General features: G+C 42.7%; 1 pseudogene; it reads left to right on the top strand.

Annotated features, from left to right (window-relative positions):
• The first annotated feature begins 6967 nt into the window (after nt 1-6967).
• LOC147900537 (putative pentatricopeptide repeat-containing protein At3g13770, mitochondrial pseudogene) lies at nt 6968-9333 on the top strand (annotated as a pseudogene).
• The last annotated feature ends 1557 nt before the right edge of the window (nt 9334-10890 follow it).

Below are 10890 nucleotides of genomic sequence, written 5' to 3'. Positions count from 1 at the left end.
AGGCAAACCTTGGCTAGGATCTTGTAGGCAATATTATGTAATGTGATAGAGCACCATTGGCGAATGTTGGCATGGTCCCTTTCTTTCGAGATCAAGTAAATCCAAACCAGGCAAGTGATTGAGGGAGCAGTCTTAAGTTGAAGCTCTCTGGAAAAGTCAAATACAAAGCAATGCTAATGTGCTTCCAAAAGCACTCGAAGAACAGTGCGAAGAAGGCGTCTTCACTTTGGCATTTCTGCACTAGAAGAGTCTTGAGGGCTTCCTATAGCTCCTCATGCGTGATTGGGACCTCTAGCGACGCCATAACACTTGGGTTGACCATAGTGGGGATCTAGGTCCATATCTCATTTTGAGTTGCTAGCATGTGTGGGGTTTCCTTTGTTGCCTGGGTAGGAGGTAATCTTCAAGATGGATCCCTTCATCTCTCAACTGATGTAGCTTCCTTGTTGACATGGGGCCCATGGTGTAGAGGTACTACTATATCATCCTATCACCTTGCTACCCCTACTTGCTCTAGAGGTTTGTAAGTTGGTGCCAAAAGACGGCATGCAAGTGCACAAACATCCAAAATCCAATCTTGGCATCCCCAATCCTTAAACCCATCCCACTATGAGCTCATCGTGGTCAAAACCTTCTAGGGCTGGGGTAAAGGCTCTTTCTTAGAAGAAGGGAACTCCATCAGTGGATATATGAGATTGAGAACACATGCCCTTGAAGCATCAGAATATCCACTAACTACCCAACAAGGGTTCTCTAAAACTCTTGACATAAGATCAAGTACTGCGGCTTTGTTGATATGCGTAGCCATAAAATCCATGCACGTAAGTGTCCAACTCATGGAGATGATGGGCGGTAACAAGGCCTTCAATGATCGGAAGCTTGTATGGTCACTTTTGAGCAAGTGTACTTTGTCAAAGGTTTGGAAGGAGAGTAGTTTAGGTCTACGACAGAGCATAGGAGGCATCATCGGCTCTAATGCTACCTTGAGGGCTCAAGTCATTGAGGAGGAGATAGTCCCAAGTGGACCGCACATTGGTTCCAAGGCCAATGTGAAATTATACTTACCTTCTTGCTCCTCTCCACGCATAGAGAGAAAGAGAGAGAGAGAGAGAGAGAGAGAAAATTAAGTTTATTAAAGTTTTCGGGAGACCAATGGGTTTATGAGACTGTGAAAAACCTGATACAATGAGTTGTGGCAGTGGAGCTACTAAACGAGTATCCACACCAATGCAGTGCAAAAAATGCAAAATGGCAGTACTAAATCCTAAGTACAACCATAGTCATATCTTGACTGTATATATCAATCAATCTCAGCATAATCGTTGACATCATCATAACCATCATCATCATCATCAGTAGCAGCAGGACATCATGATGGATGAGGTTGTGGAGGTGGAGGCATGAGGTCAGCAATAGAGCGTTGTTGCCCTCCCAAGGGTGCAATCCTGGTACGTCTCCTGGTTGTAACTCTGCGTCTAACTAGGGCCATTTCGGTCGGGCTCCGATCCTAAACAAGGAGGGGACGTCCCTAAGTATGATTTGTCTGAGCTGTCGGGTCACAAGCTATAGGTCACGGTCATGTCGAGGTCTCGCCTCGTGGGGGTCTATGTGATCTGGCTGAAAGAACTCTGTGATAGAGCTTTGAGAGGTATCAGTCGAGGGAGAAGTTTGCTCCTGTCTCCGTGCTCCAAGTATCCTATCGCAGTGTTTGAGCATCTCATGAATGAAACTAGCCAAACATCGCCGGTCTGGGTAGGAGAGGAAACGGGCCAAAACCCCATAACTATCTCTGAAGAGGTAATAGAAACGCTCTCGGATCTCATAGTAAACATGACATTTGAATATGAAATGTTCCTCTGTCTCAACCTCCTGCATGTCACACAGTGTGCATATGCGCCTCTCCTTGGGTAACCGCTCTGCTTTGTCGCTCTCGATACCAAGTCTGTGAGAAGAGACTCGGAACTGCCCAAGAGAGATCCTTAGTGAGTGGGATAGGTGAATTTGCGTGTATCCTAGTGGATCAATGAAACCCTCTGCTGCGATATGTAAGAAGTGATCTCTATAGAAGCCCAGCTTCAATAGAAGATCACTCGGGCCCAACCAAGTCCGGAATGTGTGGAGAGAGAGAGAGAGAGAGAGAGAGAGAGATGTATTTACCTCTAGTTGCTTAGCTCCTCCTTTTAACACCCTTTTGGAATGAGATTGATCATGCCTATGTTTACCCTAGGGTCTGTGTGGCCCTTTTCCAACAATTCTTCCCAAACATTAGGTAATTTTTCTCTAGTGACTTACCAAAATTACAAGAACGATTCCACTCATAAAACATCTTCTCTAGGAGCATCAATTAGGGATTCCCTTTACAATTTGTCATCTAACATTTTTTTATCCCAATAGTTTTTATCAAACATGGAAACCATTTCTGGGATGAGCTTTGCTGCATAACTACCTAAAGGATGCATAAATCTTTCCAAATACCTTTTCCTCCCATCTATGTTCATGATTGGCTCTTGCAACCCCTCTCACTCCAAGGTCAAGTGTTTTTCGTTGGATCTACACAAGTCGCTTGTTTTGCATAGCCATTGTTTGAGCATGGACCAAATGATTGCAACAATCAAGAAATCTAGTATTTCCATGTCCATAACAAGATGACAAAAATAAGAGATTGTACAAAGTGGAGGGGCCTCTTATGCGGAGGGCGTGCCTTGAAACTTTGTGCGCTTGCATATTATCCATTCCTTACTAAGCCCTGTTGAGGCCTCAATTTTCCCATAACGTGTACATGGATGTAAGATGACCACCATCCCAATGACCCAAACTTCTACAAGCATTTGGCTATCTTGTAATTTTCTCCATATTTGAAACACTTGTAAAGGGTGTTTCAAATGCTCTTCATATGTAGTTGGTATGACTTTGTTGTCATACATGAGGACTAGGTATTTCTCTTCTTCCATGTAGTACATCAAATATTTTGGGTCGAATTCATATTGTAGCTATATTACTTTACTGGATCCGCTGTATTGGAACTTTAACTAGAGCATAGTTTTGTGCCTCATGGGTATTATAGAGGGTTAGGATGTCTTTAATACTGTGGAACTTGTCCCCTCATAGGACCGGTATTCATTCTTGGCATATGTACATTCTATGCGAATGTTAGCAGCCTTTATGCAAGAATCAATGCTTGTTGATATTGTTGAGGCCATGATTGAGTAAACCTCATGTTATAATGACACATGCTCACATCTATGAACATTATAGATTGGGCACCATAGCCTTGGTGGTCGATGCCTTCTTGGACAAAGTTTGAATTTGCTATGAGTTGCTATATGGTTGGCCATGCAATGAGGACACCGTACACTCTCCCTCCTTGCATATGTTGTCATTGTGGGTTGGGACACCCTTAGGTCCTATTTGATGGTATGTATCACTTCATTCTTTTCTGTTTTGCCCATAGACCCCACTTGATCTTCAATTGTCTTTATGTGCATCATTGCCCGCCCCCCCCCCCCTTCCTCTCTCTCTCTCTCTCTAGCTATAGAGAGAGAGAGAGAGAGAGAGAGATGTTTTGCGTATTTTTTCCTCCTCCAACGTAGTTCATTGGGGAGATATGCCAAATGGGATGAAAATTTTTTCTCTCTTCATTTCAGATGTCCACCCCATCTAAGAAATTTATTTTTTGGCACGATTTGTTTTAGATGGGGAGAAAAGGCAAGAGAGATATGGAAAGAGCATTTGATCATACCAGTTGTGTGACTTGCGTGGATGAATCTGAAATAGTGTTGTATTAGGTAGCTGATCATATATGCCTTTAGGTGCTTCTCTTGATTGCACTCTTCTTAAATAATTTGCAATTGCAAGTTGTCTACTTGGAGTGTGGATTACTAAATAATCAAGTTCTTAATCCATCTAGCCAATCTTCCAGATATGCGTTGTTTGCCCATCAAATGAATGAGTGCCTGATGATCACATGAAAAATGACTTTGTTGCCAAATCTGAATTTGATCAACGAATATAGCATTCCCAAGGCTTTTCTTTTGTCTTGAATAGTTCTATTTTGCTATGTTCCATCATCTGACTTGCATAATACACTGGTCTATACTAATTATTTGTATGGCTTTGCATTAGAAATGCTCTGATTGTTATGGTGGATGCTCGACAAAGACGTTAAATGGTAACTCTCAGTTCAAGGAATGAAGAATTGGTGCTACAATCAACATCTTTCCTAATAAAGAAAAAGATTCTTATTGTTTTTCTATCCAAAAATAGGGTATATCTTTCTGAGCCAAACTTCTCAGAGGTTGACATACATGGGATAAATAGGTACATTTTTTTGAGTCAAACTTGTCAAAGGTTAACATATATGGGATAAATATCTTAATAATTTGTTATGCATTTTATTTTACCAATGAATTCTCCAAGTTGTTTGAGATTTTTGGGTGCTGGGGAGTTCTGAATGGCTTCATAGTCAAACCTTCTTTTGAAATTATGTGGCCTAGTAAGCCTTCTCTCTTTACCCCAGATGCACATTTATTCGGATTTAAACTGAGCCTTGCCATACAACATTTGTCAAAACAGAGTTTGAGGTGGTTGAGATGTACTCATTTCATACCAAATATATTGAAGTCATCTAAGAACACTCTAAAAAACCAGTTAAGAATGGAGTGAATACCTGCTGAACCCATTTCTAAAATGGTGGTGGTGCATTCTTGAGACCAAATGTCATGACATTGCTGGCAAACACTCCCCATTTAGTTATGAATGTTCTTATGTTTCTATCTTCAGGTGCCATCAAAATATCATTATATTTGCCGAATCCATCAAGGAAGCTATATATCTTATGACCTACTATTGCATCTAGCATTTTTGTTGCACAATCAAAATGGCATCTTCTTTCATACTAATCTTGTGTTGATAAAATTCAGGGTGAACTCCCTTCATATTTGTGTCATGCCATGCAAATATGTCTTTATACTCAAGCAACAAATATTTTAGATGATCTTTGAACTCACCTTCTATGTGGATGCTGATTTTGTCATTATTCTAAATCTAGATTCAAGTTTTGCGTTCATCTTCTTTGACTCTGGAAATTTCATGTGTTTGCAAGGGTACTTCTTAAATGGAAGATCTTTGATTGAATATCTGCTCTATCATTTCAATCTCTTTTAATCTTTTCTTTGCATTAGATACTAACATATTTGCTGATTTTTTGCATTTCATTTTAGCTATTGCTTCATCATTAGGCGTTTTTTGGTACTGTTGAAGTATTTGCTCCATATCAATTTCGAAAATAGAATAGAGAGTGATTGCTTTTCAAAAAATTGTCTTCTTTTTCTTCTTCTACTTCAACAATCATGTTTATCCCTTCTTTATTTAAAAGTTTTAGAGAATTTAGCAAACATGTAGAAATCATTTGATGTTTCCTTCTTTTTAGCTTTTTTGGATTTTGACTCTTTCTCTACCCCAATTCTAATTTATATTTGTTGTTCTAAATCAAGGTCTTCCAAGAAGCATTGTGAATGCATTGTCTCCCTCTTGAAGTTGTAGTATGACATAATTAATTGGATAGGACAGACCTGCAACTGAGATCCGCAGTCCTCAAATGATTCCTCTTCTCTGATCTGCCATTTTAACATGAAATGGTGCAAGTTCTATGCCAAATAACTTAAGTTTTAAATAGAGAGATTGAGGACGAATGTTGACATCTGATCTACCATCGAGAAGAACACCCTTGATATTTTGATCACTATAGTGGACACTAATAGTTGGGACTTTGTAGTCCACATCTTCCACTTGAGAGTGATAGATCTATAGGGTCTTCAAGTTTTATTGATCTTCTTCCTTTTGCAATCAATTTGGTGATAAATTGATAGTAAAAAGTTGGTACTCAGTTGAGAATTTGATCAAGTGACATATTCAATTGAGCTTTGGGTAAAGCCTAAAAGAATTTATTTGGAAGACCACCAGACATTGGTAAAAAGTGGTACGAAATTTTGTTCAAGTGACATATTCAATTGAGCTTTGGGTAAAGATTGGTTGAAAGTTCAAGTCTTTGCCAAACCTTACTTGAAGATGATCAGAATTAAGTGTTTATTTTTATTCGTAAAAAATTTTCAAAATTTTCCTTTGACTCCGATTTTGATCAGAGTTTGGTTTACCAATTTATCAAGTGCTTCTTGTCTCCTTATCGTTGTGTTGTATCCATGTGTTTAGATCTAGTAATGACCATCAAGTGTGTGATGTTGCTTGATTCTGGAATGTCTTCCACTTGGAATCCAATCAAACATTGGGTGGAAGTTGCTCGAATGTGTGGAATACACGTTCACTTGAACACCATTTCCTGTTGCAACATGGGGTCATGTGTGAATTGCCTTTCTACCTTCTCATGCTAGTCCAATCAAATGGGTAGAAGTTGCTGCAAAGTCCGGACATGTGTAAAATACACGTTACCTGAGATCTTCTTGCAAAAAAAAGTAGATGTACGTGCTTTCGCCAAGAGTGGCACAACCTAGTCTCCATTAAGCAATAACCTCCTTTGAGCTGTGACAGGGGAGGGCATTCCGAGCAAGAGACAGCCTGGAATGTGGCGAGTGACCAGTAGCCAAGTGGCAAGCCAATTCCCGCGACGAAATGCCTGATTGGAGGGCGGACTAAAAAAGTTGGAGCGTGTCCAAAATCATGAGGGTGGTGGCAGTAAATCGCATGCGGGCAGATTCTGAGTGTCACAGATCGGACGCCTAGGATCTAATCTCAGACGACCGGGGACCTTTACGGTAATGAAGCCAGGAAACAAAACCAACGGGTGCGGGCAGATTCCAAGTGCCATAGATAGGACGCCTGGGATCTGATCTCAGCCGACCGAGGACCTGATGAAGCCAACAACGGTATAGGGAACAAACGCATGAGTGGCACAGATCGGACGCCTGAGATCTGATCTCAGCCCTTTACGCCGTTGGTCGGGGACTGCCGGAAAACGGGAGGCTGCCGGCGGGTTGCTCCTCACGGCAATCTCCTCCCAAAAACGCCCATCTCTCCTCTTCGGAGCGCATCTGTGGAATGATCATGCTCTTCCAACCTGTGTGCAGTCATCTTATCACTTCACTACCCCCTCTGGAAATACCCAGAACAGCCGTTGATACGCACAGTTTTGACCGGCTTCAAAACATTCACCACTTACACGAAGTGGGTTGGCATCAACAGAAACCGTTGCTCACGAACCTTCCGGGAGCAGCGCCAGTAATCTCTGTTGACACAGAGAGTGACCTTCGCAACGCTGTGGATCGACTCGAGCATACAATTCAGACGGACTCTGCCACATATGCTTCTTTGTTACGATGCTGTGGTATTTCCAAAGCTCTTTCAGAGGGCACACGAGTTCATGAGTACATTACCAGGAGGGGGCTCGAGCAAGACACATTTTTAGGGAACAACCTTATTGAGATGTATGCCAAGTGCGGGGCGATTGAAACAGCAAGTTCTGTGTTCGATGAAATGCATCGACGCAACGTCTTCACGTGGACGATTATGATGGGAGCCTATGTTGAACACAAGAATGGCCTAAAAGCCCTGCTATTGTTCAAACAAATGCACCTGGATGGGGTGAAACCGAACAACATAACCTTTATCAGTATTCTTGGTGCTTGTTCCAGTGATAAATTTTTACCACATGGAAAACTCATCCATGCTGATGTGATAGATGCTGGATATGAGTCCGATGTTTTGGTAGGGACCGCCCTTGTCCACATGTATGGCAAGTGTGGGAGTGTTGAGGATGCACGCAAAGTGTTCGACAGATTGCATAAACGGAATGTGGTCTCTTGGAATGCCATGATTGAATCATATGCCCATAGTGGACATTACACGCACGTCTTCCAGCTCTTTCAAAAGATGCAGCAGGAGGGGATGAAACCCGATAAGGTTACATTCCTGAGCGCTGTGGGTGCATGCTCCTGTTCGGCTACCCTTGAACAGGGTAAGTTTATACATGCTGGCATTATTGATAAGGGTTATGAGTCAGACGTTGTTGTTGGGACTTCTCTTATTCACATGTATGGCAAGTCTGAGTCTCTTGAGGATGCCAGGAGGGTGTTTGAAAAATTGTATCTACGGAATGTGGTTTCATGGAATGCCATGATAGCAGCCTACACCCAGCATGGACATGCTGGGCATGCCATGGGACTGTTCCTTGCTTTGCACTCTGAAGGGTTGAGACCAGACAATGTGACATTTGCCACTGTTCTCAGTGCATGTTCTAGTGTGGCAGCCCTAGCACAAGGCAAAATGATCCATGCTCATGTTATTGATTGTGGATTGGTATTTGATTCTATAGTTGGTACAGCTCTCGTTACCATGTATGGCAAGTGCGGGAGTCTTACTAATGCGCAAACCGTGTTTGATGAAATGGATTGTCAGGATGTGGTCTCATGGAATGCCATGATCACAGCCTATGCACAGCATGGGCATGGCAAGGAGGCCTTTCAACTTTTTTCAGAAATGCAGCAACTTGGAGTGAAGCCAGATGAGATAACGTTTGTAAGCATTCTCTCTTTGTGCAGCCGTGCAGGCCTGGTGGATGAGGGGCTTTGGTATTTTGTTTCCATGAGTAAAGATTATGTCATTACGCCATCAATGCAGCATTATGGCTGCATGATCGACCTTTTTGGGCGTGCTGGACTATTGGAAGAGGCTGAAGATTTTATTTGGAAAATCCCTTTTCAAGCTAATGTTGTAATATGGGAGACCTTGCTTGGTGCCTGCCAAGTCCATGGTGATATAAGGCGGGGGAAACGTATTGCAGAGCATGTTATTGAGCTCAAACCCAAGTCTCCATCACCTTATGTACTGCTATCAAACATCTATGCTGCAGAAGGCCGGTGGGATGAGGTGGCCAAAGTTAGAGAAGCGATGATGCTTAATGGTGTGAAGAAGCAGCCTGGACGCAGCTTAATTGAGATCAATAATACTGTCCATGAGTTTGTTGTGAGAGACAAGTTGCACCCACAGGCAGAGGAAATATATGCAGAGTTGGAGAGGTTAAGGAGGCAGATGAATGAGGCAGGGTATGTGTCTGATACAAAGTCTCTGCTGCATGATGTGGAAGACGAGCTCAAAGAGCACTTGCTTTGCTATCATAGTGAGAAGTTGGCCATAGCTTTTGGGCTCATATCCACGCCCCCTGGAACCCCACTCCAGATCATAAAGAATCTTCGGGTTTGTCCTGACTGCCACTCTGCCATCAAATTCATCTCCAAACTTGTTAAACGAATACTTATTGTGAGGGATGCTAAGCGCTTCCATCAGTTCAACAATGGTGTCTGTTCATGTGGGGATTACTGGTGATATTTACTTTGTAACGTATGTATATATTGTGTATTTGCATGACCATCAGCTACCACTGCTTGGTGGAGTGTGAATGCCATTCATATATCTTATCTCATCAAATTGATGAACTAATTCACTCTTAGTGCATTGGTTGTGCTGAAGAAGACATGAGGAGGATTACACATATTTGGATTGGAGTATCTCTTATGAAGTGCTTCTCTCTCTCTCATCTGGATTGATAAAACCTGGATGGAATATTTGGGAGGGTTGTGCTCTGTGCACCACATGCCCGGTGACATACGAAGGCAGGGAATTGTTTTTAAATATGGTCACTATTTCTGGTCAAGAATCTAAATGAAGGTGATGAGTTCAGGAAATTGCATTTTCTTAGAAGTCAATGTTCCACCGTGTCCTAGGTAAGTTCTAACTGCCCCACCTTAAGGCTCTCAGATGATATTAACCAGAAATGTGCATCAGGTTAGATTATTCCCCGAGATAGCGCTATTTTGAAGGGTCCATTTAGACGTGGTTTGAAAGGCCATCTGTGTCCATTAATGGGGTTTAGCATGGCCTAGATTTAGGCCGGTGGCTAGGCTGGATTGCTGACCAGCCAATTCCCTGAAGCTGGCATACTTCGTGTTGGCCAGCTGACCTAAGGGTCGGTATAACATATCCTCGGGTCAGTGAGTCAGTTACCCAGATGGGTGGCCTGTATGTCATTCTAGGGCAGCCTGTTCCATATCTTTGGAGATTGAGGAACAGGACAACTTTGGCTTAGTCATTTCCAAATAAGGGACTAAGTTTGCCTACTACCAAAAGTTATTCACAGCAAAAAGTTAGCTTGGTTTTTCTCCACAAGCTCAGTATCATTCTTAGGAGTCTGATAACAGCCTAACAAGCATAGAGACATGGATTACCTTCCCTACGTATGCTGGTGCCATACTTTTTCTACTGGCAAGGGAAGACTTGCATACATGCTAGTATGAACCATAAAACACCAAAGAGGTCACACTGTATCAGGTTGCAACATTTTCCCCTGTGAATAGAGTATTTGCTCTCTTCCTCTAAAATCTTATGACTGTTTGCAGTATGCGTACATCATGTCTTGCTGAGCCCCAAGGTTCCCCTGTGTTGATCCAAGGGTTGCCTAATCTATGCTGTAAGGTCTGCTCCAAACCCTGGTGATCAAAGTGCATAGTTCTTGTACTGAGGGGCCTAGATGTGTTGGTGAGAAGGGGTGTTGGAAAGGTCACCTCCACATCTGTAAGCCCCCATATGAGGAGAGCATGAGGGGGGTGAACCTGGTGTCTGAGAGATGGCCACATGGGCAGCATCATGGCTGCCATGTGGGCAAGAATCAAAGAGAGAAGAGAGATGTACCAGGAGGGACCATCATGGCTGCATCAGATGGTGACCTTCAGTGGGAAAGATGGCGAGGGCAACGATCCCTGAATCTGGCCTGGCAAGAGGTGAATCTTGAGCTGCAGCATGGCGAAGATATACCAGGAGCCAGGTGCTTGTATGGCGAGCCACGTGGCAGTGGGTGTGGGCAGGAAAACGACCTGGAGCAGGCCC

This window comes from Dipteris shenzhenensis, chromosome 7 (genome assembly GCF_047967505.1).
Source record: "Dipteris shenzhenensis isolate YYH24624 ecotype China chromosome 7, Dip_SZ_1.0, whole genome shotgun sequence".
Taxonomy (NCBI): Eukaryota; Viridiplantae; Streptophyta; class Polypodiopsida; order Gleicheniales; family Dipteridaceae; genus Dipteris; species Dipteris shenzhenensis.
This window is presented reverse-complemented; position numbering and strand designations above follow the sequence as displayed.